At 37.8% G+C, this 27,721-nt stretch overlaps 1 long non-coding RNA gene across 3 annotated transcripts; it reads right to left on the bottom strand.

Annotated features, from left to right (window-relative positions):
* Positions 1-17,129: 17,129 nt before the first annotated feature.
* LOC144034169 (uncharacterized) lies at positions 17,130-25,115 on the bottom strand. Of its 3 annotated transcripts, none has more exons than XR_013288171.1 (8): positions 22,639-25,115; positions 22,399-22,547; positions 21,934-21,996; positions 20,800-20,853; positions 19,729-19,782; positions 18,703-18,768; positions 17,440-17,493; positions 17,130-17,335 (listed from the first exon to the last, which is right to left on the bottom strand). It is a non-coding gene; the product is annotated as an uncharacterized LOC144034169 (long non-coding RNA). The 3 variants fall into 3 exon arrangements; XR_013288172.1 differs by lacking the exon at positions 17,440-17,493 and having other exon boundaries at positions 22,639-22,782; positions 23,388-25,115; XR_013288170.1 differs by lacking the exon at positions 17,440-17,493.
* Positions 25,116-27,721: the final 2,606 nt, after the last annotated feature.

Genomic DNA, 27,721 nt, shown 5'->3' with positions numbered 1-27,721 from the left:
AGTCAGGAGGGCGTCCAGGAGGCCAGAAGAGAGGGACCCGGCGGGGCGTCCCTGGCACCACACAGTGGCAGAGAGTCTTGCACCACCAGAGGTGGAACCGATGGCACCGCGGGGCTTGCGCCACTGGCGGAGCAAAGGAGCGCCGTGGGTCTTGCGCCGCCGGACCATGGGCTTGAGGCGAAGAAGCTTGGCACGGCAGCGGCAGAGGATCAGGGACTTGAAGCTGCCGTGCAGCAGCGACACGGGGACTTGAGGCTGCCGTGGAGTAGCGGGACGGGGACTTGAGGCTGCCGTGGAGTCGCGGCACGGGGACTTGAGGCTGCCGTGGAGTCGCGGCACGGGGACTTGAGGCTGCCGTGGAGTCGCGGCACGGGGACTTAAGGCTGCTGTGGGCTGCAGCAACACAGGCGAAAGGGCCGGGTGCTGCAGCTTGGCTCTCCGTTGCCTAGTCCTTTGCCTTCTTTGAGCTAGGGGCTTGTGCTTGGCGGTGCTTGGCAGTAGCTTGGTGGATGTGGCTAGCTGTGGCTTGGTTCGACGTGGCTTGTGGTGGCGTGGCTTGCGGTGGCGTGGCTTAGGCAGACTTGGCTTGGCTGAGGTATGCCTTGGGGTGGCGTGGCTGAGCAACAGGGATACTAGAAACCAAGGATACAGAGACTGAAGGAACGTGACAAGAAGAAACGGGATTAGGTAAGGAACCAGGTGAAGTGGCGGTAATGTGGGGCTATGAGGTGCACAAGATGGGACCGGAGTGATGAACATGGCGGGGACCGAAGTGACGGGGGGTGACATGACCCTCAGTTAAAATAATCCGCAAAAGAAAACCGTGATGAAAACATGTAAGGGTCTATGCTGGTGAAAAAATCCAAATCAGTGTCTAAATCGGAACTGGAATCAGTAAGTGCATTAACCAAAAAAGAGCCTTCATCATAATCTGTGTCTATAAAACAATGGGGTGACAAAATGGTGTCATACGGCAGGGACTTAAGTGAACTAAGGAGATCGGGTGAATGGGCAACAGAGGACAAGGTGGAACCAGCCAGAGAAAAAGAACCTACATTGTGGGAATGGGGTTGGGTGGCTAACGGCGCTTTCGAGCCGACCGGCACCGTGCCGGTCGGCGACGGGAGCTTCCCGCTGGGTCCGATTGTGGTCGATCCACTATGTCAGGTGATAGTGGTGGTTGCGGACCCAAGTGCAGCGAAGCACGGCGAGGAGGCAGAGGTGTAGTCAAAAGAGGGAATAAATTAAACCAAAAACAAGGAGGTAAACAAGGTACTGTCTAGAAACAAAAACATCAAACTCCAAGAAGGCAAACAATGCAAAACGTGGGTGGACCAACAGGGCAACACTCTGGCAGCATGACAGGGGAAAACAACAATAGATCGACGCAGACAGAGGGGAGACAGGAGACTAAATACATACACACACTAACGACAAAATGAGACACACCTGGGGCAAGACACAAGTGGCTGAGGGCACTGATTGGTTGACACGAGGAAGGGCAGGATTACATTGAACAAGACCAAGGGAGACACACAAGGAAAAACAGAACACAACAGATCATGACAGAAACTTAAAGAAACATGACAAAATCAAACAGAACCCAAACTAAACCTGAATCTGGACCACGCAGATCTCATATCTGTCTGTACAGGCCTACAGTCCTGTACAACAGTACAGCCATTTTTACTGGTTTTCTGATTTTTATGGTGGTAAATAGTCATATGTTCAATAAACACAAAAGTAGAAACATGGACACAGAAACAGAGAACATGTACTATGACACTATTATTTGAAAGATTGGACATTTTGGTCATGGCACAACATTTTACAGCTTGACAAGTGGAGTCCAAAACACTGCCATTCTATAGCATAAATCATCAGGTTCAAATGACTGCCATATTTTAGCAGGCTGGTGCATTTTGACCTTTTCCTCTGATGGAGAGGTGCCAATAAGATCACACTGCAGGGAAGAATTAACCTCTCTCAGAGGGAATTTATACAGGGTATGCGCATTAGGCGGAGGTCATTTCAATTGCACCCACTCATTATTCCGATTGTAGGAAAGTTTTTTTTGTTTGTTAGTTTTTAATCAAATGTTATTTAAACAACCCAGTTATATGCATAATGTTATGTTCTTGGACTAAGCTAAGCTTTACTCCATAAATGAGTTTCCTGGAGCTAGAAGTCCATGAATCACATCTTTCTGAAACACAGGCCACATTTGCACAGAAAGCAATATTTTCAATATAGATTAGTCTTTGTCAAAAAGAAAATAAAGTCAATGATATCCAATAAGATTACTCTTTGTTTGTCATTAGCCTTCAATAAGTTTTGAAAAAAAAAAAATCATAGGGACACTTTTTTTCCTCGGACTAACACGAAACTCGAGACTCCTTCAAAGTTTTCCTCTCCAGCTCAATGCACTTGTTGTTTCACTCCCACAATTTCTGGAAGGCCCCCTGGAAGTCCTCCAGTGTGAACATGCTCACGTTCCTCATCCTAGCCTCTTTCATCTCCTCAAATAGTCTCAAAATGGCTGCGTCTGAGGTTTTCCTTGAGATTGGGGAACAATCAAAAGTCACAGGGAGCAAGGTCTGGACTTAGGAACTGTCTTGATGACCATCTCAGTCAGAGAGTTGGAAACACAGATGGAGTTGCGGACTAGTGCATTGATAGTTGCTGTGGAAAAAACACCACCCAATTTGAAGAGAACTGGCCTTTTGCAGCAAAATCTCTTTCGGAACATTGACTTCACCAAACTGACTTCAAATTAAACACTTAAAATCTCTATTATTGTCTTTATTGACATAATACATCCATAAAAAGCACAAATTTTACCCACCAGCTTCAGTGTTCTGACTTCCCTCACTCTCATTGTCTCTCACAGACTCTGCCGTCCAAACAAAGGAAGCATTAAAAACAAAAACAGTAGTAGACCAAACTTATGTGAGTTTTTTGTTGTTTGTTTGTTTAAAGAAATTTGTTTCAAATCCATATTGCGCATAAATACTGTTAGTCAGAGGTGTGGAGTCTGGGGGGCTCAGTGGGCATGCACAACCAACAAAGAGGGAAACCATGCTTAAAACATAAATATACATTGCTTTGATGGGTTGCTACATGTAATTTTGTCCCAGAGAAGCTACATATTATGGTGCTAATTGCAGTATCCATCAGTGCTGATGTCACTGAGAGACGTCCGTTTTGCTGGTGAATGACAGGAAACTTAAAAAGAAACTGACGAACAAGTCCCCCCACAAAAAACGAAAAGAAAGAAAAAAAATCACTCAGTAACGCCGCCTGATTTGTTTGAAAATTACTACTCACTACTCTACACAAAATTTGTGAGGCCTGGACCCATACCGAAAAACTGAACAGCAATTCAGCCATTTTGTTTTGAATCAGCGTTTTTAGCCAAATTCCAGTCCTTGTACTTGATGAACTTCAAGTGGATAGTTTGCCCAACTGAGCCCCAAACAAATGTAGCTATTTGTGATAAATGAGTGATGCTCACATTGACCTTCTGAGTCGGTCACTGATGTGATTAACTCTGATGACTGAGGGAAACGTGCCTTTGTCTCACATGTGTTTGTTTTCAGGGGTGAACACACCCGGTTTGATTTTAGTGTTATCTTTGATTGGTTGCCATGACAACAGCAATCTACAATCCGGGATGGTTATGGTTTTCTGTTAAATTTTGGTGAAATGATTTAGTTCGAGAACATTTTGTGAATAAACACTTGCGGTTTGAGCCACGTATGCCCGATGGTGCGATAGCGGCAGACTAAGATTGATCGCTGGACATACGATATGTTATATTTGTTTAGTCAAAGAGATGAGTGTAAATATTGATAATAATGGACGGGCACGATTGTGGTCATCAATACAAGGCGTGGTTCTTGCCCGGATTAAATGCAATGCTTGTGCTGTGAATGCGTAGCACGATCTTGAAGATGATGATGATGATGAGGATGATGAAGAAGTAGTAGTAGAAGAAGAAGAAGAAGCAGAAGAAGAAGAAGAAGATCTGACAGTCCTAAAACAGTGGTGACAATCTGTAATTTAGCGATAACTGAGGCACGGCTAAAATAACAATGACAGATTGACGGAGTGGCGATAATAGATTTGGTCAGCTAGAAATAATGACAAACTGACGATGACGATGCTGCAAGCGAATAATGGACTGGCACATTTGACTGATATGCCCACCTCTGCTGATTACTCGCATGAGGAAAAGAAGGCACCGTTAGTAGAGAAGGCAGCACGCTAGCATCTAACGCAACTGCTAAGTAGCCGGGTAACTCTTACTGATACAACCAACATCAATGTGATGAAAAGAGCAACGTTGTACATTCGTATATTTCATTCACATGATTATTACTTTTAACATGGAAAATTTACACAGAATACAATTTATGGCATAAAATACTGAATTTTAACCATGATAAAAGAGTACTCTCTTTGCCCTTTACTCAAATCCTGCTTGAAAATCCTAACTGGTATCTTGTTGAGGGGGAAATTTGACAGAATTGCGGCGAAACTGGTCACCATCCCAACTGTTGCAATGATGATTGACTAACGCTGCTTTCTGGTCAGATAAAATCAAATCCCTGCAGGAAAACTGAAACTATTTTGAGACTCTCCTGTATGGATATCCAGGGTTTCTATAAGTCTGTCATGAGCATTAGTGTCGGTCTGAGTGCAGCATATTAACTACAGGTTTTACTGCGCTATAATTAATCCTTGTCATGCTCATCTATAATTCATGGAGGTGTTTTTTTCATGGATTTGGAGGAGAGAGGAGCTTATTTGAATTGTACACTATATTAAGGACGTGGTAGTTGCAAGAGGGAGACTCAGTAATTAAACACAAATGTTGAACTTTTTTCTTATCGCAGTATTTTGCATACTGCTGTTCTCTGGCAGAGATTTGCACACAACCATACAATACAAAATAATAAAGACATAAAAAGGCACAAACAACATTGTGCCATTTAGATCTGATTCTGATTAACGTTACAAAACAGCTAAAACTCCTTTCGGGCTTTTTCATTGAGTTTTCATAAATTCTAAACAGCTATGTTTAAAGATATCCACAGCTTTGTTATGAGTTAAATTAGAAAAGCACTTTGTTCCACATAAATCTGATATGTACAAATCTACTATTTCATCTGCAACTACAAAAAATATGTCAATTGAATATTAAGGCTGCTAACTTTTCATATGTAATAGCTTTTCTAAAAAGATAACTCATTTGACCTATGATTTTTTTATTTTTTATTGACTAATTTAACTATATATGTGCATTTCTTTGTTTAAATCTAACGCTGGTCAATTGACAATACAGATCGAGTCATTGGTTAGATGTTCAAATATCTCAATTAGCTTTCTTTCTTACTTTTCTTGTTTGTATACATGATGCATTTTGTAGCAAGCACAACATGCTTTGTGCACACTATAGCAATGGCGTGAGGCCTTTGGAGGGACAAGTGCTCAAAAGTGAAAAGGGTGCACATGGACTTTATTATTATTATTATTATTATTATTATTATTATTATTATTATTATTATTATTATTATTATTATTGTTATTATTATTGTTATTATTATTGTTATTATTATTATTATTATACAAACAATATAAATATAACATGTGCACAAAATGTTGGTTAAGCAAACTGTGAGCTCCTTTTATGGAAATGGTCGGACAATTGATGGAGATCTCCCAGTCAGATTGCATTTTCTTTTAGGCTGGGAATAAGATATAAAAACATAATACATTGCAGGCAAATGATAATGAGACTTGTGTTTGAGGACACTGGTCAGTGCAGTTTCAACAAAGGTCTTCTTCAAAGGTGCAAAGCCTCCAACCGCACTTTCTCTATCCACGGCACAGCTTTGCTTCTCTGCCCTTAATTACTTTGTGATTATGTTTTTGTTTTTTTTAATATATAACATTCCTGATCTTGACTTATTTTCCTTAACCATTCTCATAGGGAAACACAAACAGTGAAGCATAATTCAAGATAATTTAATGCCCAGTGGCTAAAATCAAAAACAAAATCAGTGAAACATTGCTGCCAAAGCTTATTGCACACAAAACATAAAGGAAGAAAGGGTTTTGAACAATTCCTTGACTATAAATCTAAACAGTCCAGATGTTTTGACTTTCATTTCAATGTGAATACTTTCCTGAGTCATCCATGAAAGCAATCAAATTATTGTTATTTTTTAATCAACATGTGTAGTAAGCTAATTCTAATTGCTATACTTTGCTTTAAGTTTTAAATGTTTTTAACACTGTTTGTAAATGCTTTCTGAGCTCCTCCACACTTACGCACCTGCCCGGTGCCTCAGGTCAATAATGGACGCTACCGGAGGTACTAAGCGGAGACTCAGGCGGAATCGAACCTTTTCTGTTGCTGGTTCCAATTTGGAATGGCCTCCCTCTAAATGTTCCATCTTTAAAACTTGTCTTGAAACTAATTTTTATCCTTTGGCTTTTACTCAGCATGAGACTCGGTATTATTTTAGTGTTTTGATTTAGATTGACTGTTTTTATGTTATTTTATTGTCTTAACTATCTTGTTGTATGTTGTTGTATTTTGGCCCCATGTACAGCCGTTGTTTTAAACGTCTCTTTCCGCGAAAAATAGGGGGGAAATGGTGAAAGAATTGTGGAAAAAATGAAAATACCCCCCAAAATATTTAAAATAATTTTGAAAACATTTTTGAAAAGAAAAACATCAGGGAAAACTGTATGTGGGGTCGACTGTACTATAAGGCCACAGCTGGACTTTCACAGAATTTAATTTTTTTTTAAATTTATTTTATTTTTTTTTTTTTTAGTAGGGGGAATGTATCCAGGCACCCTTAAGTATTTGGCCCTTCTTAAAAAAAAAGTTATTTCTTTTTTGGGCAGTTTCTAATGTCTAAGTCAAACAAATGTCAATATCAGACAAAGATAACCAAATTAACATAAAATGCATTTTCGAAAAATGGGGATCTTATTTATTAAGGAATAAAAATCCTCATTCTAAGCTATTGGCCGGAAAAAGTAATTGCTCACCTTGGTAAGCCCACCTAAGGCTGATTACCTCCAGACTGTTCAATGAAGAAATCATTTAAATAGCTGTCTTACAAAACAAAGTTGGCCCAAAGATTAAGCTTCCGCCAGGGTTCGTTCAAGGTTGCAAACGTTCACCAAACATTATCCAGATATAAAAAAAAACATAAATGAATGTGTGAATGAATGATTTTGAGTGGCCAAGTTAAAGTCCAGGCTTGAATCGAAATGTTGTGCCATGAGCCTAAAAAGACCGTTCTTGGTCAAAACCGCTCCATGTTTTTGGAGAATTCAATCATTAATTTAACAACTTAAACCATTAGTTAGCAGATTCTAGGCTATTAAGGCTAATAAAATTTGTCTTTAAGTAATCAAATACAGTAATACTGTATCGAGAGGTCGACCTGAGATTGATTGCCTTTTCCTCCATTATTGTATTTGTATCACCCCCTGCTGATTTGTTTTCTTCCTTAAGGCACTGGGAGCAGATCAGACTTTAATCAGCATGGATGTTTTAAAGAATCACTCTCAGAAACTCTCCAACATCCTCCTGTTCGGCGTTACAGAGCCGTGAGTCACTCCAGTGAAGGAACCCAGTGAGGGATGAAAGCGGTATTAGTGCCGGTTAATTCGTCCTGACAGTTGGAAATGTTAAATCCTGCAGGGGGCTCAGCTTAGCTCGTTCACTCCCTGCCTAAGTAGGTTAAATACAAACCAGTGTGATCAATCTGTAGACACTAACTAAATCCACACAGCGTTGCCAAACACCAGCTGCATGTTCTTGGGAGGAGGCAACAGAAGAAAGTTAAACATGTCAAAGCACCAAGAATACTTTCGAGGGCGTTGGAGCAACTAAGACACACAACGATGCACAGTCAGACAGCTGTAGTGAAATGGGGACGAAGCAGGACACCTGACGACTGGGATTGTCTAAACCAGGGCTGGGCAAATTTAAAAAAAAAAATTTTTGTGAGCTCCTCAAGAGACCAGAGGAAAGAATAAAGGGAGGAAGGATAGATGAAGCAGAATGAGATGGGCAAATTAAATGCTGGTTGGAGGCCACAATTTTCATCAGTGCAACTGAAGGGCCAAATATGACCACGTGCTTCCAAGCCAGATGTATTACAAAAATGCAATTTTTAAGGGCCTATCTCATGCAAAATCAACTTTTTTGAGGTTTTAGCCATATCAAAATGATATTTCCTTACTAAAAACACCGCCAAAGTGGTGCTTTCCTTTATTCACTCATCTCTTGAGAGAGCAATCTTGCACTCTACTAGCTCCTCCCAATCCAAGAAAAAGACTGGATCCTCACTTATCTACTTATCTATGTAGATAGACCCAGCCCTATATATATAGACCCTGCAAACTAAACACATGTCCACTTTCTCCAAGCAGCCTGCAGGACGTCCTACAAGCACATCCAAGAAAGAGGCAATATTAAGGCGGCCACCTCGGCCGAGGCATTGGCCTCCCTAGATGGAGCTCCGCTCTTTCAAATTTGTTCTAAGTCAGGTGGGACGCCCGGGAAGCGTAAACAGGAAAGAGGCACTTTTACACGGCTTACTTGGCGACAGACCATCCAGCAGCTGTTTGTCTGTGATCGTCATTTTTCTGAGGACTGCCTGGTTAACCTTGGCCAGTACCAAAATGGATTGACCGGGAGATTAAACCTTAAAGGGGAAGTCAACCTTAAATATTTCTTGACAATATTATGTGACCTCACTAGTCTGAACATGACATTCTGATTAATATTACATTTGTGGAAAATCCAGCCGTTTTTATTCATCTCAGGGTGCGGCCATCTTGCCACTTGCTGTCGACTGAAGATGACATCACAGTTTGTCAGGGCTCAGGCAACGACCAATCACAGCTCACCTGTTTTCTGAAGCTGAGCTGTGATAGGTTGTTAACTGAGACCTGACCAAATGTGATGTAATTTTCACTCGACGGCAACTTGGCAAAATGGCCGCCTTCTGACATTGATAAAAACTGCTGGATTTTGCTGCTTAACTCATATTCCACTAACTCAATATTAACCAGAATACCAATTTTAGACTAGTGGGGCTACATAGAACATATTACGGTCAATTATTTTTTGGGGTGTTGACTTCCCCTTTAAAACTTGTGCGATTGCAATAATCAAACCTGATGAAGAGGCCAGAGCTGTAAGTAAATCAAACTGCTGACTAAATGATGATATAATACTAGCATAAGCACTAACTTCATTGTCAAGCACGTCAGACAAAATGTGTTTTATAAAAATAAACTTACTTGCTCCACATTACCATATGCATGGATGAATAGTATATCAATGCTTTATAAAGATTGCCACTTGGCTCCACAATATTGTAGCAACCCTTGTGTGTGGTTCACAGGTTCTGTTGTTTCCAATGGTCTAAAGGAACCATGAAGGTAGTAACATGAGACTTTTTCGTAAGCTACGCAAAGTGTGTTGTTGTGGTTACGGCCGACGGTAACTGTTCCAAATTGACATTAAAGAGTTGTTGCTAGCTCACGGCTTGGCCTGATCCTTTCTTAAACACTACAATATGTTCGTCCATATTTACCACTTCATGGGCGGTGCAGGTAGCAGCCGGAAAGGACGACATCATGAACGGTGTGCGGCAACCACACAAGGAGAGGCTGGGTTGCAGTGAACCAGGAGTCTTATTTCCGGGTTAGAAAAATAGCCACCAAAATAACTCATATTTCATAAGAAACTAAATCACCATTGTGCCAAAGGTAAGATATATAGAAGAGTTTCAAATGTTGTGAAACGGACAGAATATCAACAACGTATGTGCATACATGCAAAATACATGCTCTTAATGTATTTCACTTTTAATAAATGTATAAAAGATCCTAACCCAACAGCAAGGTGTTTGAAGCCAACAACAAAATAACCACTTTTGTTTATAGTGCAAAGGGCCGTTTTGCGTAAAAATTACAATTCAAGAACAGCACAAAAGTGCTGAACAACAAACCTGGATATTTTCCCCCACAAAAATTAACTATTTCAAAATTCTAATATTTTTGATAATTTAAGATACTATGTTTGTCCTGCAAATTATTCCAAATGCGCAAAAAAATTATTGGCCTAGGCAAGGGCAATATAAGACATAAGCACAACAAAAACCATGTTTGCAATCTTGTGGTGAATGGTGACATGACAAAAAAAATAAACAAAAAACTACAGTCGACCCCTGGATACTCGTTGCTTGGCACCTGCACCTTTGGATGTTCACAGATTGTTTTGTTTTTTGAAGTAATAAAATATATATATATATTTTGGGTATGTTCTGTTGTTGTTGTTTTTTCAGGAACAAGACTGTTGATATCCACTCTTGATTTCATGCACCAGCAGGACTTGGCATTTGTCCCCACTACCAAAAACTACCAAAATGTGGTTAAAATAACCATTATGCTACTGTGCTTAGTTGGCCAGCAAACTCACCAGACCTGAACACAGAACAAAATCGATGAATTAGAATGGTACAGATTAGTGAAACCAGACCCAGACGAGGTGAAGATCATCATTATCAAGCCAAAAATTTGTATGATAAAGTATAAGCAAATAATCAGCTCTAACGACAGTTAGCATGAATTTATCTGCCACTAACAGCAGTTATTACAAAATAATAATAATAAAATAATGTTCTTGTACGTTTCACTAGACATGCAGTCACTATGGGTGTGGTACTTAAGCTCAATTAAATTGTTTAAATCATTTTTGTCCCTACTGATTATTGAAGTTAGGAAAACAGGATTGTGTTTTTGGCACGCTTCCTTTCAAGTTTGTCCAGTAAGTTAAGTTAGACAATCAAAAGGCAAATGACAGAGGCTTTAGACAGAAAGAAAGCCCTGCCAGTGAAACACTACACTAACGCCGCACTTACGTAGCACAAGCAGAGTGTAGAAGTAACCGTTAAAGAGTCTGTTATTTATTTGAGCAATTCAGTGATGTCAGTTTGGGTTGGCTTAAGCTTCATTTTGGAAACAGCTCATGATGTTGGTCTTGCGACCTGCTCAACTTGGACTGTGAGCATGGTCAGATATTCGGACGGAGCGACGGCGGAAGAAAGCCCCCGCAGCTGCTCTGCTGCATGAAATTACAGAGAAAAGCACGACGAGGAAATTTATGCTGCTGCCTCTTTGCGTTCACGCTGTGCGAGAGCAAGCTGAGCGGAAACTGATCACATCTGATCAGAGTCATGTTCAGGACGAGGCCAGCGGTGCATGACTGTGTGTGTGTGTGTGTGTGTGTGTGTGTGTGTGTGTGTGTGCGTGTGTGTGTGTGTGTGTGTGTGTGTGTGTGTGTGTGTGTGTGTGTGTAGTGGCCCATTCACAGAGCCATGAACTAATTTTATCCAGTTGTGGTCGCAGCTCATTTTTGAATAATGTCTGGCATGTTTTATCATCAGAATCTACAGAAGCTTTTCAGTTTTTAATATTGTTCTCTCAGTTTTTGTCACATTTAATCAAGGAATATCTTTCCTATTTCATTGTATTCTATTTTTACAGTTTATTTTCCCCATTATGTCAATTCACTTAATAAGAGAAGATCACACTGTGACAAAGAAATCTAATGTCATCATATGTCTGCTTGGACTGCTGGGCAGCAATTACTCAGGCCAGGCAGAAAATGGTATTTAGCAAAAACCATCAGGCTAAATGCCCAAAACGACTGGCTGCTCAAATTGATGGAGACATATTAAGGAACTCAAGCAAACTAAAGCGGACCACACAGAAATAGGAGGAATGGTGGTCCTGTGGTTCTTGCTGTTGCTATACGACGACAACGACTAATACTACAAACACACTTCCAATGAAGTTGGGATGTACTTTTAAACATAAACAAGAAGAGAATACAATCATTTGCAAATCATGTTCAACTTATTTTTTAATTAAATACACTACAAAGAGAAGATATCCAATGTTCAAACTGATAAACTTGATTGTTTTTAGCTAATAATCACAAACATAGAATTTTTGGGCTGCAACACATCCCATAAAAGCTGGGACAGGGTCATGTTTACCACTGTGTACATCAACTTTTCTTTTAACAACATTCAATAAACATTTGGGACGTGAGGACACTAATTGTTGAAGCTTTGTAGTTGGAATTCTTTCCCATTTTTGCTTGATGTACATTTTCAGCTATTTAACGGTGCGGCGTCTCCGCTGACATATTTTACGCTTCATAATGTGTCACACATTTTCAATGGGAGACAGGTCTGGACTGCAGGCAGGCCAATCTAGTACCTGTGCTCTTTTACTACGAAGCTGCAAAAACTGAAATCTTAAATAAGATATAATTTATTAAATTTAACCTAAATTTGCTTATTTTGCTCTGACAAGTTATTTTTTACTTAAAATAAGATTGTCAGACAAGATCATTGTGCTTATTTTAAGATTTTCATTTAGTGTTAACAGCCATTATTAATTATTGTGAGGCTTAAAACAAACATTTTCCACATTTGATATGATGAGCCTAGTATTATTTTCTTATTTTTCAAAATCTTGCTGGTAAATTTAAGTAAAATTTTCTTTTTCTGTTGGCAGATAATTTTGTTTATTTGGCGTAATAATTTTCTCAATTTACTATATTTTTTTCTTAAATTTTCAACTGTTGTAACACGTGCTGAATGCGGTTTGGCATTGTCTTTCTGAAACAAGCAGAGGCGTCCATGAAAAACATGTTGCTTGAGTGGCAGCATATATTTCTCCAAAACCTTGTGTGTACCAGCATTAATGGTGGCTTCAAAGATGTGTAAATTACCCATGCCCCATACCATCACAGATGCTGCCTCTTGAACTTTCCGGGTGGTTCTTTTCCCCTTTGGCCTGGTGGACGAGATGTCCACAATTTCCTTTTTTTTCTTCTTTCTTTTTTGGGGGGAGAGAGCTCAGTATTGTTCATTCGGTAATCTTACCGATTCGACATGTCATCATCATTGCTCTCTCTTATTTTTTTTCTTATTTTTTTTGTATGTGCATGTGCGGGTGTGTATGTGTGCATAAGTGCGTGCGTGTGAGTGTGTGCTCATTATTTCACCTAAAACCTATTTAGAATCCCATACTGTTTACCTAAACCGAATACTTCAGAATCCCGCTAGAGTCGTGAAGTTGTCAGGAGACCCGAGGAAGGATCAAAGAAAAGAAAGAAAAGTGAAATCCAGCACCGACCAGACATCACCTACTACCAGAATCTTTCACCAACCCCAGAAACATCTAAATTCCAACCAATTAGAGAGACCTCAAGAGACCAAATAAGAGACTGAGGAAAGGAGTTTGCAGTTAGGGATGTAGCGCCGAATTATACTTACTGACATTGTTTTTCTGAATTGTTCCTGAGCCCATGTGGTTATATCCATTAGATATTGATATCAGTTTTTAATGCAGTGCCACCTGAAGGATCGAAGGTCACGGCAATCAATGTTGGTTTTCGGTCTTTTTGCTGACATGCAGTGATTTCTCCAGATTCTCTGAACCTTTTGACCGTACTATGGACTGTAGATAATGAAATCCATAAATTACTTGCAATTGTCTGTTGAGGAAAACTGTCCTTAAACTGTTAGACCATGTTCTTTCGCACTTGTTCACAAAGAGGTGAACCTCGCCCCATCTTCGCTTGTGAATGACTGAGCAATCATGGCACTCACCTGTTCCCAATTAGCCTGTTCACCTGTGGGATGTTCCAAACAGGTGTTTGATCAGCATTTCTCAACTTTCGCAGTCTTTTTTGCCACCTGTCCCACGTGTTGCAGCCATACAATTCTAAGTTAATGATTATTTGCTAAAAACAAAGTCTGAATCTGAAATATCCTGTTTTTGTAGTATATTCAATTAAATCTAGGTGGAAAATTATTTGTAAATCCTGGTATTCTGTTTACCCAAATTAATTGGAATTGGGTTTATACTACTACTATTACTGATGATGATATAATAATAATAATAATAATAATAATAATAATAATAATAATAATAATAATAATAATAATAATAATAATAATAATAATAATAATAATAATAATAATAATAATAATAATAATAATAATAATAATAGGGCAGCACGGTGGCTGACTGGTTAGCACGTCCGCCTCCCAGTGCAGAGGACGTGAGATCGAGTCCGGGCTTCGGCCTTCCTGGGTGGAGTTTGCATGTTCTCCCCGTGCTTGCGTGGGTTTTCACCGGGTACTCCGGTTTCCTCCCACATTCCAAAAACATGCATGGCAGCTTAATTGAACACTCCAAATTGTCCCTAGGTGTGAATGTGAGTGTGGTTGTTCGTCTCTGTGTGCCCTGCGATTGGCTGGCAACCAGTTCAGGGTGTACCCCGCCTACTGCCCGAAGCCAGCTGGGATAGGCTCCAGCACCCCCGCGACCCTAGTGAGGAAAAGCGGCCAAGAAAATGGATGGATGGATAATAATAATAATAATGATAATAATAATTAATAATGATAGCCCTGACCCAAATTTCAAACTTTTCACTGAGGTAGAAGAGCTTTTTATTTGAATAACACTGGAGAACACAATTTTTTTGTTGAGTTAAGTTTTACAGCTGTTTTTAACTAATCTTTGGGTGCGGGATCCAAAACTGATCTTTAAAAAAAAAAAAAATTTTTAGCTATAGGACCCTCGTTTTCTTAAGATAATATGAAATAAATGTGTATGTATGCAGGGCTGGACTGGCACAAAAAAATTGGCCCAGGCATTTGACTTAAGCCTGCCAGCCCGGCCCAGCCCTTGGCCCTGACTCCTGACCACCCCTGACAAGCTCATAGTTCTGACACTGATATTAACTGATATTGGTTCAGTTTTCTGTCTATATTCGAAATGGATTAATGGATTAGCCCATCTAAATTGTGCATGGGCCAGTCTCTTGGGGTAAAAATGGAGGAAAATAATCATTAAAAAGCACTGCATTTGCCCCAAAAGATGCTGGCCCACCAAGTATCTGCCCGGTATGTCAGATGTCCAGTCCAGCCCTGCATGTATGTAAATAAATTACTAAGATTTGAATAGCACTAATCCTCTTAATTCCAACTAATGTACTATTCTGTTTGCAGATATTGATAGTACGAATTATTGGGAGCTGCACACCTCTCACCATCTCAATTGTGACGGCAGAAACAAATTGCCATGTAGCAGTAGATGAGTCCAATCGTAATCAGCTCTTTTTATTAGTCCTACTACAGAAAATCAGTGGAATTTAGTTTTTCTGGAGGGTAAGTTGTGGAGAAAAAAACTTGCAATTTTTGAATCAGCATGCCAATTTTAATTTTAAATCAACACAAAAATCTACCGGTAACTCAAATTGATCAAATTACTCACCAATATAATTAGCTTGACCAATTATTCTCAATTTAATTATGTACTTCAGCATTTCACTTTACACATATACACAAAAATACTTTAGGTATGACTCAATATAATTGTAGAAATGTTGCAATTTTTGTGAAGTATTAAATTGAATAAAATAAAAAATATGTGTGAGTATGATGATATAATGATTTATAAATAAGTTTGCCGTTCGTGTGTGTGTTTGCACATGTCAAATTGCAGTTGTATATATGAGCAGGTTCATGTTTTCTTTTCTTATATATGATATATATGAGATATATGAATAACATTCTTGTATTAATATGAAACAACTTCAAACATACAAAGAACAAGGGGTAGGACTAGATAAGTTTTTTACTTCCTCCTACTCTCTTTGAATATGTGAACTGAGCCAAATGATGATCATTAACAGTATACGGCTTTTCTTCTTTTACATTTTTCTTACTTCCTTTTACGGTGCATTGTTCTGTGACTTGTTTATATGTTCAGTAAACAAACAAACAACAGTTTACCTGGTGCTATCAGTATGAGGACAACCAAAAACTTTACAACGGAAGGTCATTTTTGTAAATACAATATTAAATGGATACTCATGTAATCCACAAACTGTATTTTGGGCATTCAACTGGTCGAGCTGTACTTTGGTCAAGTTACTGAAGATGCTTTTTGCCAGGCCTTCTGTGGTGTCAGGTAGGACTTGAAGAGATATGAAAGCTACGGTTCACCTCGATGCCGTGGCCTCTTGCCTCCCCTCTACCCGACCCACCTGTCTCCCATTGTTTTAACCACACCACATTCATACTTTTGGAGGGCAGACTGGTACTACTATTTTATGCTGTGAATTTCTGCAAGTGTTAAAAACATATATGACTTTTGGCTTGTTGAGGACCCTTTTCTTAACCAGCTTGCAATCACTACAATCACAACAGACAACTGTACCAGTAGTTTTCAGTCTATTGCGCTTGTATTTTAGTCTCTCATTTCAATGTGACAAATCCAAAACGACAGACTGACTGACATCCATGAGTGTGTGTGATGGTGACATACTCTCAATGTTGATTTGTTCCACTGTCTGTACCTTCAGATTATTATTAGCCAGAAGGCTTACACACACACACACACACACACACACGCAGGTTTGCCTCTGTGTATTATGAGGACATTTTTTCCAAACCTGTTTAATTGTGTATTACGGGGACACCCCTTTCCGCTAATGCCAGAGAGATGGGACTTGCACCCCAAAAATTTTTTGGGGGTCATCCAGGGAAATTTCACTTCAAAACTTTAAAAAACTCAACGCACAAAAAAAAGAAAAACCTGAAAAAACAGTAATTATGAGGACATAGATAATGAGCTAAATAAGCCACGCCCATGGCAAAAATGGTAATTATGAGGACCAACTCACATTACAAGGACAAAGTTTACACAACACACAGCAACCATGTCACTGAAGTGACTTGAAAGTTCTGGCATTCTGACGTTACACAAACTGAAATGACATTGATGTGTAATGACTTACCTGATATAAGGTCGCATTGTTGTGCATAACAATACTGTGAAATGCAAAGTCATACCTGATCCTTGAGCACCATGTTACAACTTTAGGACAGACTGAAACTGGTATGTTAATAAAACAATGCTTCTTATGTGACCAGGTTATCTAGGTCAAGCACATCTTTGTAATGGATAAGCTAGACATGAAACCAGATGCAAAAGAGTGAACATTGAACATTTTATTCTTTAAAACATGACTACCTCTCATCTTAAAGATGAGCAGTTTTCTAATAGCTCATTACTGGAATACCTTCGGATTTCAGAATTTCTGAAAAACAGGTTCAATGTAGGAAGTGTCTGAAGTACTGTGAGAATCTGGAACATATTCCTCTGCTGATGAATCCTCACTTGAACTGGATACATCAGCAACCTAATTTTTTAAACAAAAACAATTATTACATACATACAGACATACATATTGTCGCTGTCCTGTGAAAAACACTTCCACCATATTTTCCAGACTATAAAGCGCACCGTGATACAAGCCGTGCCGCCAAGAAGGATCGCTACCGGAGAGCAGCCCGCGACCTAAAAATGGAAACATGTTTTTCACAGGACAGCAATGATATCCATATATACAGTAGACGCACACATACATGTGCATATATACAGCGGCTCTAAAATTGACACCTGCCGGATGCGGGTTAAAGTTCCTTTTGGCGGGTGGTCATAAATATTTACTAGCTTTACTTCGCTGCTACTTAGTGATGCACTCGAAGTAGAAGCTTGAGACAAGTGTTGAGCGCTCGCGGAAGAAGTAGCTCCCGCCATTGATGGGCTAATGTGCTAAAGTTCATTTACCAAAGATAGGTGGTCTTCATCATCAAGCAGTTTTGCATTTTTTTTTTTTTTTGCAATCAACGGGATATGTGCCAGATGCTGGAGCAAACTAGAAAAGCATTTAGAACCTAAAGTTTGTGCATATACTAAAGATTATTATAAATCTAGTCACCACATTTATTCGAAAGATGAGATGAAGCATTTAACAAGAGGGATAGTTAATATGCTTAATCTATGGCATTGCCCCTAAAACGGGTCTTGTGTGATACAGTCCTTCAGTTACAGTAGACGTTTTCTATTTTACCGAGTCAGACAGTCGTTAAGATTGAGACAATTGCTCAACATTTTGCTGCTTGCAACTAAAGACAGCGGTATAAACATGGGTCATAATTTATCCTCTTGACTAAATTATATTCATTCAATGAAAATGCCTGCACTATTAATCCTGGTTGCGTGAAACAAAGATCCATTGCAGATACAAATAACACACAAGATAAAATACCCATCATGCCAGTCCATTCTAGTGCAGCGAAAGGTCCAAAACATAAAGCACATTTATCCAAGCTTGATACAAGTGAATAAACTACCTGATGTTTACACTTCTGTTTAAAAAAAAAATAAAAAAATTATAGCGAGTTCACCTCTAAAATCCACCATAAATAAATTAATGGGAAAAAAAGATCACTACAGTGCATAATCTAAATCACCAAACTGCCAACAAATCTTGAATTTGAGATATTTTTAATGTTGACTTGTAGAAATTTTAGTCCCATACAAGCGTATTGTTGGATACAGTATTTTTAACGTCTTGGCAATACACATTGCATAAACAATTGTTGTGATTATATTTGTTAGTTATATAGTTTAGCCCTAGCATCTACTCTACACTCTTCACTCCTAACGTCTTGCTTCTGAAAACTGATTTCAACATCAATATTCAAAAAGAAATCTCGTCACCTGGTCAACTTTGTCTGTGACAGCTACGTCTTCAGCTATGTCTTCAGGTTGTGCGTCAGTTCAAACCTGGTACACATGAAGAGAAAAATACATATAAAATTCAATTCTTAGTAACACACAAGACTGTACCTGTGCATGTACACAGTTACAGTACATACAGAACAATGAATAGGTTAAAGTATTGTGAATGCAAACTCATTTTATTTGCCATTACAAAAATAAATAAATAAATCCTTCTGCACTACAGGTTTGTGTACATTGGTGACGTCTATTTTTCACAATGAAACAAAAACAAGAAAATACACAGTCCTCAGAGAATCCATACCTGACCAGAGTATGAATTGTGAGGACTGTATGTGTAACTCCAAGCCCTGAAAACTTATTTTACACTCACAGTGTATAAATACACTGTCCTCAGAGTGTCAGTTATTCACAACTACGACATTGTGAGGACAATGTATCTGCGAGGGCTGCTCAGTATTGACAAAACATGCGACATGGGTGTTTTATACAGTGATGGAGATTATTTAAACATTTAACACATACCTAAAAAAAAAGATCTATCCATATACATATATATATACACATACATATAGATATATATACTGTATACATAGCGAGACGGACAGACAGACATAGCGAGATGGACTGAGCAAGACAGATAGATATAGAAAATAAAGATAGAGATAAAGATAAAGAGATCTTTATAATCCAAAGAAAGAAATGCATGTTAATGCGGAAAAATAAGCATGCTCATTGTGATCTAATCTTATCCAATTAAGTTATTTTTTGTTAGTAATGCCCCTCGATACGGTTCTCTCGTATGGCGATGCGCAATTCAGGTAGTCTCTGATTGGTCAAAGTCAGACTAAAGTATACAATGCAATATTCATTTGTTGCTTGTCTTTGCAATACACATATTGCATGAGCCATTCGTGCGACAAGATATTTTTTTATATATTGTGCCAACGTCTTGCTTCTGAAAAATGTATTTCAACATCAACATTCAAAAACAAATCTAGTCACCTGGTCAACTTGGTCTGTGACAGCTATGTCTTCAGGTTGTGCGTCAGTTGAAACCTGGTACACATGAAGAGAAAAATACATATAAAATTCAATTCTTAGTAACACGACTGTACCTGTGCATTTACACAGTTACAGTACATAAAGAACAATGAATAGGTTAAAGTATTGTGAATGCAAACACATTTTATTTGCCATTACAAAAATAAATAATCCGTCAGCACTAGTGGTTTGTGTAAATTGGTGACGTCTATTTTTCACAATGAAACAATTAATAGAAAATACACAGTCCTCAAAGTGTCCATACCTGACCAGAGTATGAATTGTGAGGACTGTATCTGTAACTCCAAACCCCTGAAAACTTATTTTACATTCGCAGTGTATAAATACACTGTCCTCAGAGTGTCAGTTATTCACAACTACGACATTGTGAGGACTGTGTATCTGCGAGGGCTACACAGTATTGACATGCGACATGGGTGTTTTATACTGTGATGGAGATTAAACATTTAACACGGACCTAAAAAAAAGATCTATACATATACTGTATACATACATACTCTATATATACAGTATATATATATATACACAAATATATATATATATATATATATATATATATATATATACACACACACAAATATATATATATATATATATATATATATATATATACACAAATATACATATATATATAGATAGAGAGACAGATATATAGATATATAGACATAAAGATAAAGATAGAGAGATCTTTATAATCCAAAGAAAGAAATACACGTTAATGCGGAAAAATAATCATGCTTATTGTGATCTAGTCTTATACAAATAAGTTAGTTTTTTTTAGTAATGCCCCTCGATACGGTTCTCTTGTATGGCGATGCGCAATTAAGGTAGTCTCTGATTGGTCAAAGTCAGACTAAAGTATACAATACAATATTCATTTGTTGCATGTCTTTGCAACAGACATATTGCATGAGCCATTCGTGCGACAAGATCTTTTTTTTATATACTGTGCAACGTCTTGCTTCTGAAAAACGTATTTCAACATCAACATTCAAAAAGAAATCTAGTCACCTGGTCAACTTGGTCTGTGACAGCTATGTCTTCAGGTTGTGCGTCAGTTGAAACCTGGTACACATGAAGAGAAAAATACATATAAAATTCAATTCTTAGTAACATGACTGTACCTGTGCATTTACACAGTTACAGTACATACAGAACAATGAATAGGTTAAAGTAATGTGAATGCAAACTCATTTTATTTGCCATTACAAAAATGAATAAATAAATCTGTCTGCACTACAGGTTTGTGTAAATTGCTGACGTCTATTTTTCACAATGACACATAAATAAGAAAATACACAGTCCTCAGAGTGTCCATACCTGACCAGAGTATGAATTGTGAGGACTGTATGTGTAACTCCAAGCCCTCAAAACGTATTTTAAACTCACAGTGTATAAATACACTGTCCTCAGAGTGTCAGTTATTCACAACTACGACATTGTGAGGACTGTGTATCTTGCGAGGGCTGCACAGTATTGACAAAACATGTGACATGGGTGTTTTATACAGTGATGGAGATTATTTTGACATTAAACATGGACCGAATATATATATCTTCATAATCTAATTAAAGAAATACACGTACGTGCGGAAAAATAATCATGCTCATTTTGATCTAGTCTTATCCAAATAAGTTTTTTTTTTGTTAGTAATGCTCCTCGATACAATTCTCTTGTATGGCGATGCGCAATTAAGGTTGTCTCTGATTGGTCAAAATCAGACTCAAGTAGGGCCTGGCAATAAATCAAATTAATTGAATAAATTAAATTCAAATTGAATCGTTGAAAATTTGCTAAATCGTGAAATGTATTTTGTCTTCTGGATTATTAAAAGCTGTTATAATGTTCTGTTACATCCAGATGTTATTGTGAGTTGTAATTTTGCACAAGTGGTGGCAGAATGCTGGATGGTTGGTTTAAAAGACTTTTTATTTTATTTTTTGGCCATATCGCTTAGCCTCAGACTAAAGTATACAAACAATCCAATATTCATTTGTTGCACGTCTTTGCAATACACATATTGCATGAGCCATTCGTGCGCCAAGATATTTTCCACATATTGTGCAGCCCTAGTATCTCCACCCTCCACTAATGTCTTGCTTCTGAAAACTGATTTCAACAACATTCAAAAAGAAATCTAGTCACCTGGTCAACTTTGGCGCAGTCTGTGATAGCGGTGTCTTCATCAGGTTGTGCTTCAGTGGAAACCTGGGGTAGATGAATAGAAAAATACCAATACAATTAAATTCTTACTAAGACTAGACTGCTAAACTGTAATTTCATGTAATCATGAATGTGCGACCAGTAATTCTAGTATGTCACATGTATGAAGCAATATCCAAATGTCATGATAAGCAATCACGATATGATAATCAACATGATATTGTGAGGTTAGCGATACTCACGATAACTGTAAAAGTAAAATAAAAAAATAAGTCACAATATTGTAAAAAAAATGAAATAAAAACAAAAAAAATTATATTGAGAAAAGAATGTACTTTTGCTTTTGAGTTATAATTAATCTTTTATGTTTTGTCAAACCTTGCACGATAACCCCCCCACCCCCAAAAAAAACAAAATTAAGTGTGACAACACACCATATAAACATACCATAGTGTTTTTCCATTGTAGTGAAATTCAAACATGAAAACCTTCTGGGCATCATGATACACTCTCAGCCTGTTTTCACATAACTACTCCTCGATATTCAGTAGGAAAGACTCCCTTCTGAAAGGAGCAGGAACTGAACACTCCTCAACCTTACAAAGAAAAAGGGATACAACGGAAATATTTCATTATAACAGTAATGAAAACTAGGCCCATACTAAAGAATCTTTTACCAATACTCACCTTTGAATGAATTAATATATTTTATGGTGAAGCCATCCTTGTCTTTACCTAAGGATGAAAAATATGCTACCTCTTCTTTGGGTTTAACTTTTGCCCTCTGTGGCCTCATGACTGACATATCTCACTGAAGATAATGATCTAAAGCTATAGAAAAAAATTAGTTTCAATCAGTTTGATAGGTAACTTGGTGCAGATGTTTTGAAGTTGACTTTCTGTGGACCATAATATCCTGTGCAGTGTGCAGTAAATGTGCCAACGAAAATAAAATACAGTGGATAGCACAGCTCTGCTAAATATTTGCATAAATTAAATGTAATGAACACTAACAGACTTTACTTAAATATTTCTATTTAAAGAACAAATTTAAGTAAACACAAATGCAGCAATTTACCAATACTTCATTTATACTGTACTGGTAATACTAAACCATTGTATATTTTCACATCATAAACCAGCCTATCAAACCAGCCTGTTATTGCTTTCCTCTTAAAAATTTCAATTAGCATTTATCTTACTCAACAGACGGTTAGCTCTGCTATGCTAACTGAGCTAACCGTCACTAACAAAAGCGTAGCAATTATAAATAATTTGCTGCAACCATCATAATCAACAGATGGTTAGGTATGCTAACGTTAGCTTAGCTGCACTTACACTGGACTTGCATTATAAATCATTTTCAGCAATGTACACAAGCGACCAACATTAAAATAAACAAGTTTCTGGAGGAAAAATTCAAGCTTCAAACCTACCTCATTAGCACAGCTACACTGCCATCACGTCTCGTGAAGTAATTAGAGCCGGGGCGGTTCTCTATCGGGGCTGCTAGATGACGTCACTTCCGTACTCCGGGCAATATAATAAATCACATTTAAATCAACAAATTGGTTCAGTGTTGGATTATGAACTTTGTTGATAAGAGTGGCTATTGTTCTATGATTTACAGTGTCAATTAAAAAAAAATAGATCACATTTAAAATTAACCCGAAAGGCTCATATACTAAATTAATTACCACAGACGAAAACAAAGGATATTATTGCTAGAATTATAGATAATTTTGTAATCGTTTAATGTGATTTCAGTTTGTTTTTTTAAAAAGTTATTATTATTTTTTTCATTAACGAAAATGTTTTTTTGCTTTAGTAAATAAAATAACCTTGCTGCTGTCACACAGTTGCTGTCCGAGGATGTTTTGGTACTATACTTTAGTAATGGATGCATGTGTTTTTTGGCAAAATTGTGAGCGAGCCCAGTAACTTGGCTTAGAATTAACCCTGCAAATGAATGGTCACATGATGCTTTACTGTTGGCATGAAGCAGGACTGATGGTAGCGCTCACCTTTTCTTCTCCAGACAAGCATTTTTCCGGATGCCCCAAACAGTTGGAAAGGGGGTTAATCAGAGAAAATAACTTTAACTCTTTTTTCCTTATTTTGGTCTGTGTTTATGGAATCCCTTTTTCACTGGTCACACCAGGCCATCCTCCAAAAGTCTTACTCCCTCACCATGGGTGTAGATGGACTCATACCTGCTTACTGCCATTCCTGAGCAAGCTCTACACTGGTGGTGATGTCCTTATCCCCGCAGCTGAATCAACTTTGGGAGATAGTCCTGGCATTTGCTGGATTTTCTTGGGTGCCCTGAAGCCTTCTTCACTTAAAGTTTGTAAGGTCACTAAAGGAAATTACTTTAATTTTCATGGCAAATAGGGACTTTGCAATTCATCTAATCACTATAACATTCTGGAGTACATGTACATGCAAATTGCCATCATAAAAAAACAATAATAAGTCAGCACTGCAGATTTTTAGAAAATCAATGTAATTCTCAAAACATTTGGCCACTGGTGTACAGAAAGATGTTATACTGTAAAGGTAGGGTGGGATGTTAAATGATGAATCAATGTACTGCACTGACAGTTTCTCTGTCTCTGCTGTTAACCATTGTACATTTTTAAATAAACAACCACTGAAATAATTAAATACTGAAATATATAATTAAATGTCATAGGGTATTTCATTATTTAATTATTTACTTAGGAATTGGTGGCTGCAAAAAAAATAAGGCTCTGTGTCTACAGACAAACATTCACAATACACAGCATTTTGAGAAAAAACTGAATTATGGAGACGTGCGTAATTGTGGGGACAGGTGATGGTCAGCCAATCAAATGCTGTGAAATATACACTGGTGTGAATTATTCATGAAGTGGTGCATTACAAGGACCTTCCTACAGGGGGCGCCATCAAATACACAAAAATACACAAATTCACGTAATTGTGCTTTACAAGGACATTGGCTAAAACTTTGGATTTAAGCCTTCTACAGCCCTAGAAGCACTTCTGCATTGAAATAATTATGAGGACATGGGCTGTGTCCTCATAATTCAAAATGTCCTCGCAGCACGGCATGTATTCAGGTGAAATGTCCTCATAATACACAAAGGCAAACACACACACACACACACACACACACACACACACACACACACGCACACACACGCGCACGCACACGCGCACGCACACGCACACGCACACGCACACGCACACATACACACACATGAATAATTCATGAATTTGGTAGGTACAAATTTACATTAATCCTGATATTAGGAGACAGGGGGGAAATACATATGTTAAACTTCACTTTTGGGGGTTCTTGGTGTTTTAACCATTTTAACCATTTCTTGTTTAATAATTGCAAAATGAATGTACGATGGGTTCCCCTTGATTTCAATTATTTTTTGCTGTTTTGAAATTAGGGTACTGATTAAAATGAAAAAGATTTCAATTTTGCTTTTACGCAAATGACCACTTACGTTAATTGGAGCATGACCAAACTAACAGTCTGATGGTCCACAGAGAAAACACAAAATGGTTTCAGTTTTTTTTTTTAAGCAGCTGCAGATACAAAAAAAAATACTTTTGTTTTTATTGTGGTTTTAGAAATGTCTTTATAAAAGTGTACTCCATTATGTTACCAATTTATTCAATGGTGGTTTAAAAAAAAAAGTGTGTGTGTGTATGGTGGTGCTTGAAAAGACTAAACAATGTATCCCATAAGAGACATTAAAAATAACATCCAGAGTAAAATTGTCGAAACCTTAATTAACGGTATAGACAAAAGAAAACTTCAAGCATAAACTGAAATATGTATAATATAACCGGTCTCATCTTATGTTCAATAGCATACAGGGGCGTGCAGAGGGTAGGGCCAATGGGTGGTGGCATGTTTGATCCCAGATTAATGCTTATTTACAATAGGCATCCTGCTGGGAGAGATAAACTTTCATGTGCACATCCATAGAAGAGAGCGAAGATCACTGATTGTCATCCACCAGCACCTTATTTTCATACTCATGGAATCCGCATGCAGATTTATGAAGACTGTTTTGCCAGTTGTTGATCAGAAATGTTGCGCTTCCCTTAGCATTTTAATCTGGTGACACGAGCAGACAAGTAAATTGAAAGCAAATCCAGATCCAGAAAGTATAAACCCTGCCACAGTTTGGCTTTCGCCCCTCGTGCTAACTAGCTAGCTCCCTAGCTGGTAAACAAGCACCAGGGGAGCTAGCTAGCTAGCACTTGGGGCGAAAGCCAAACTGTTGCAGGGTTTTTACTTTCTGGACATGGATTTGCCACCTCTGGTTGAAAGTCCTCTGTAAATTGTCCGATTGAAAGACGAGATGCCAAAAACACGTTATTAGACGTCAATATCAAGAAGTAAAGTCAAGTCATTGACTAATTGTTTCAGACCCTAGCTGATACCCAATTAATGAGTTTGAATGTGTGGTTAATTCGGAACACAGTCACATTCCAAATATAAGAAAGTGTCCACACATTATTTTAGTTGTTTATCTTTACTTCCTTCTTGAAAAAAAAAAGAAATAAATGCAATAGAGGTGTACAGGTTATATAGGTCACATTAATTGAGGAAAACGTTTTTTTGTTTTTTTTTACATCAGAAAAAACAGTAGTTGTACACGGGTGTGTAGACTTTTACAGACATAAAACAGAATGTTTTTTAAAAAAACTTTTGGGGCAGAATTTCCTGAAATTATGCTTGTTTAACAAATTATATGACTGGATGGCTGGATATTCTTCCTTCAGATTAATCACACAGAGTAGTACACAAAAGGGTATGCTTAGAGCTGATTGGATAATCGACAAACAGGAAGTAAGTACAAATAAGGGAAACTATTCAAATATTGAATAACAAAACATAAGCCCAAATAGAACTGCCACATCGTGTTTAATTAACAGTAGCCAAGTAAACAAACTTGCCTCTAAAGGAGTGAATATTTTAATCAACGTATGTCCAAAAGGAAGCTAATATTTTAACTAATCTACAAATTGACATTTGAGATGCAGGCTGTTTGTTTGGTGGCTTGTTCAACAAATAAAGTTGTTTAACAGGAAGCATTTTATTGTTTATGTTAGAAGTGATAGACACTTAGGCTGCTACAATTGGTCTTTTCACATAATGCAGTTTGAAAAATTTAATTATCCAAGTTTGCGGTCAAAACTATGACGGCGTATTAGGGTCACGTATAAATATCTTTTTTTAGAGCGTGGGGGCAATATTCCAAGAAAAAAAACTCGTAAATTTGCGACTTTATTAAGTGGCACACTTGCGACTTTGTAAAGAGGCAGATTGGCGAGAAAAAAAACTCAAACATTTATGAGAAGCGTACTACTCGGATGTTTGTGCCAATACTTTCTGGTCAGGTTTTCAAATAAGGAGATAGTAATTACTTTAGCAGCTATTAACCATATAATGTTAAGTATTCGCTCTTTGAAGCGTTGACTACTGCCAGCACACCACCACCACACTATGAGGATCAAGCATTTAGGTTAACTTATTCACTCCCAGCCATTTTCACTGAAGCAATCCCCTTCACTCCTGTTTTACTGGATTTTGACTGATTTTGCAAGGCCAATAGAATATTGTGTTCTATTGCTATAAAAACATGGAACCTACCAAAAGAAAGATTTGAGTCTCTGCCATCAGAGGGAAAAAAAAGTATATTTCTAAGTTTCATCATTATTCACAAATTTATTTAGGACTGTGAGTAAGTTTTTTTTA

Source organism: Vanacampus margaritifer, chromosome 14 (assembly GCF_051991255.1).
Source record: "Vanacampus margaritifer isolate UIUO_Vmar chromosome 14, RoL_Vmar_1.0, whole genome shotgun sequence".
NCBI lineage: Eukaryota > Metazoa > Chordata > Actinopteri > Syngnathiformes > Syngnathidae > Vanacampus > Vanacampus margaritifer.
Note: the sequence above shows the minus strand (reverse complement) of the source record. Positions and strands in the feature narration are given on the sequence as shown.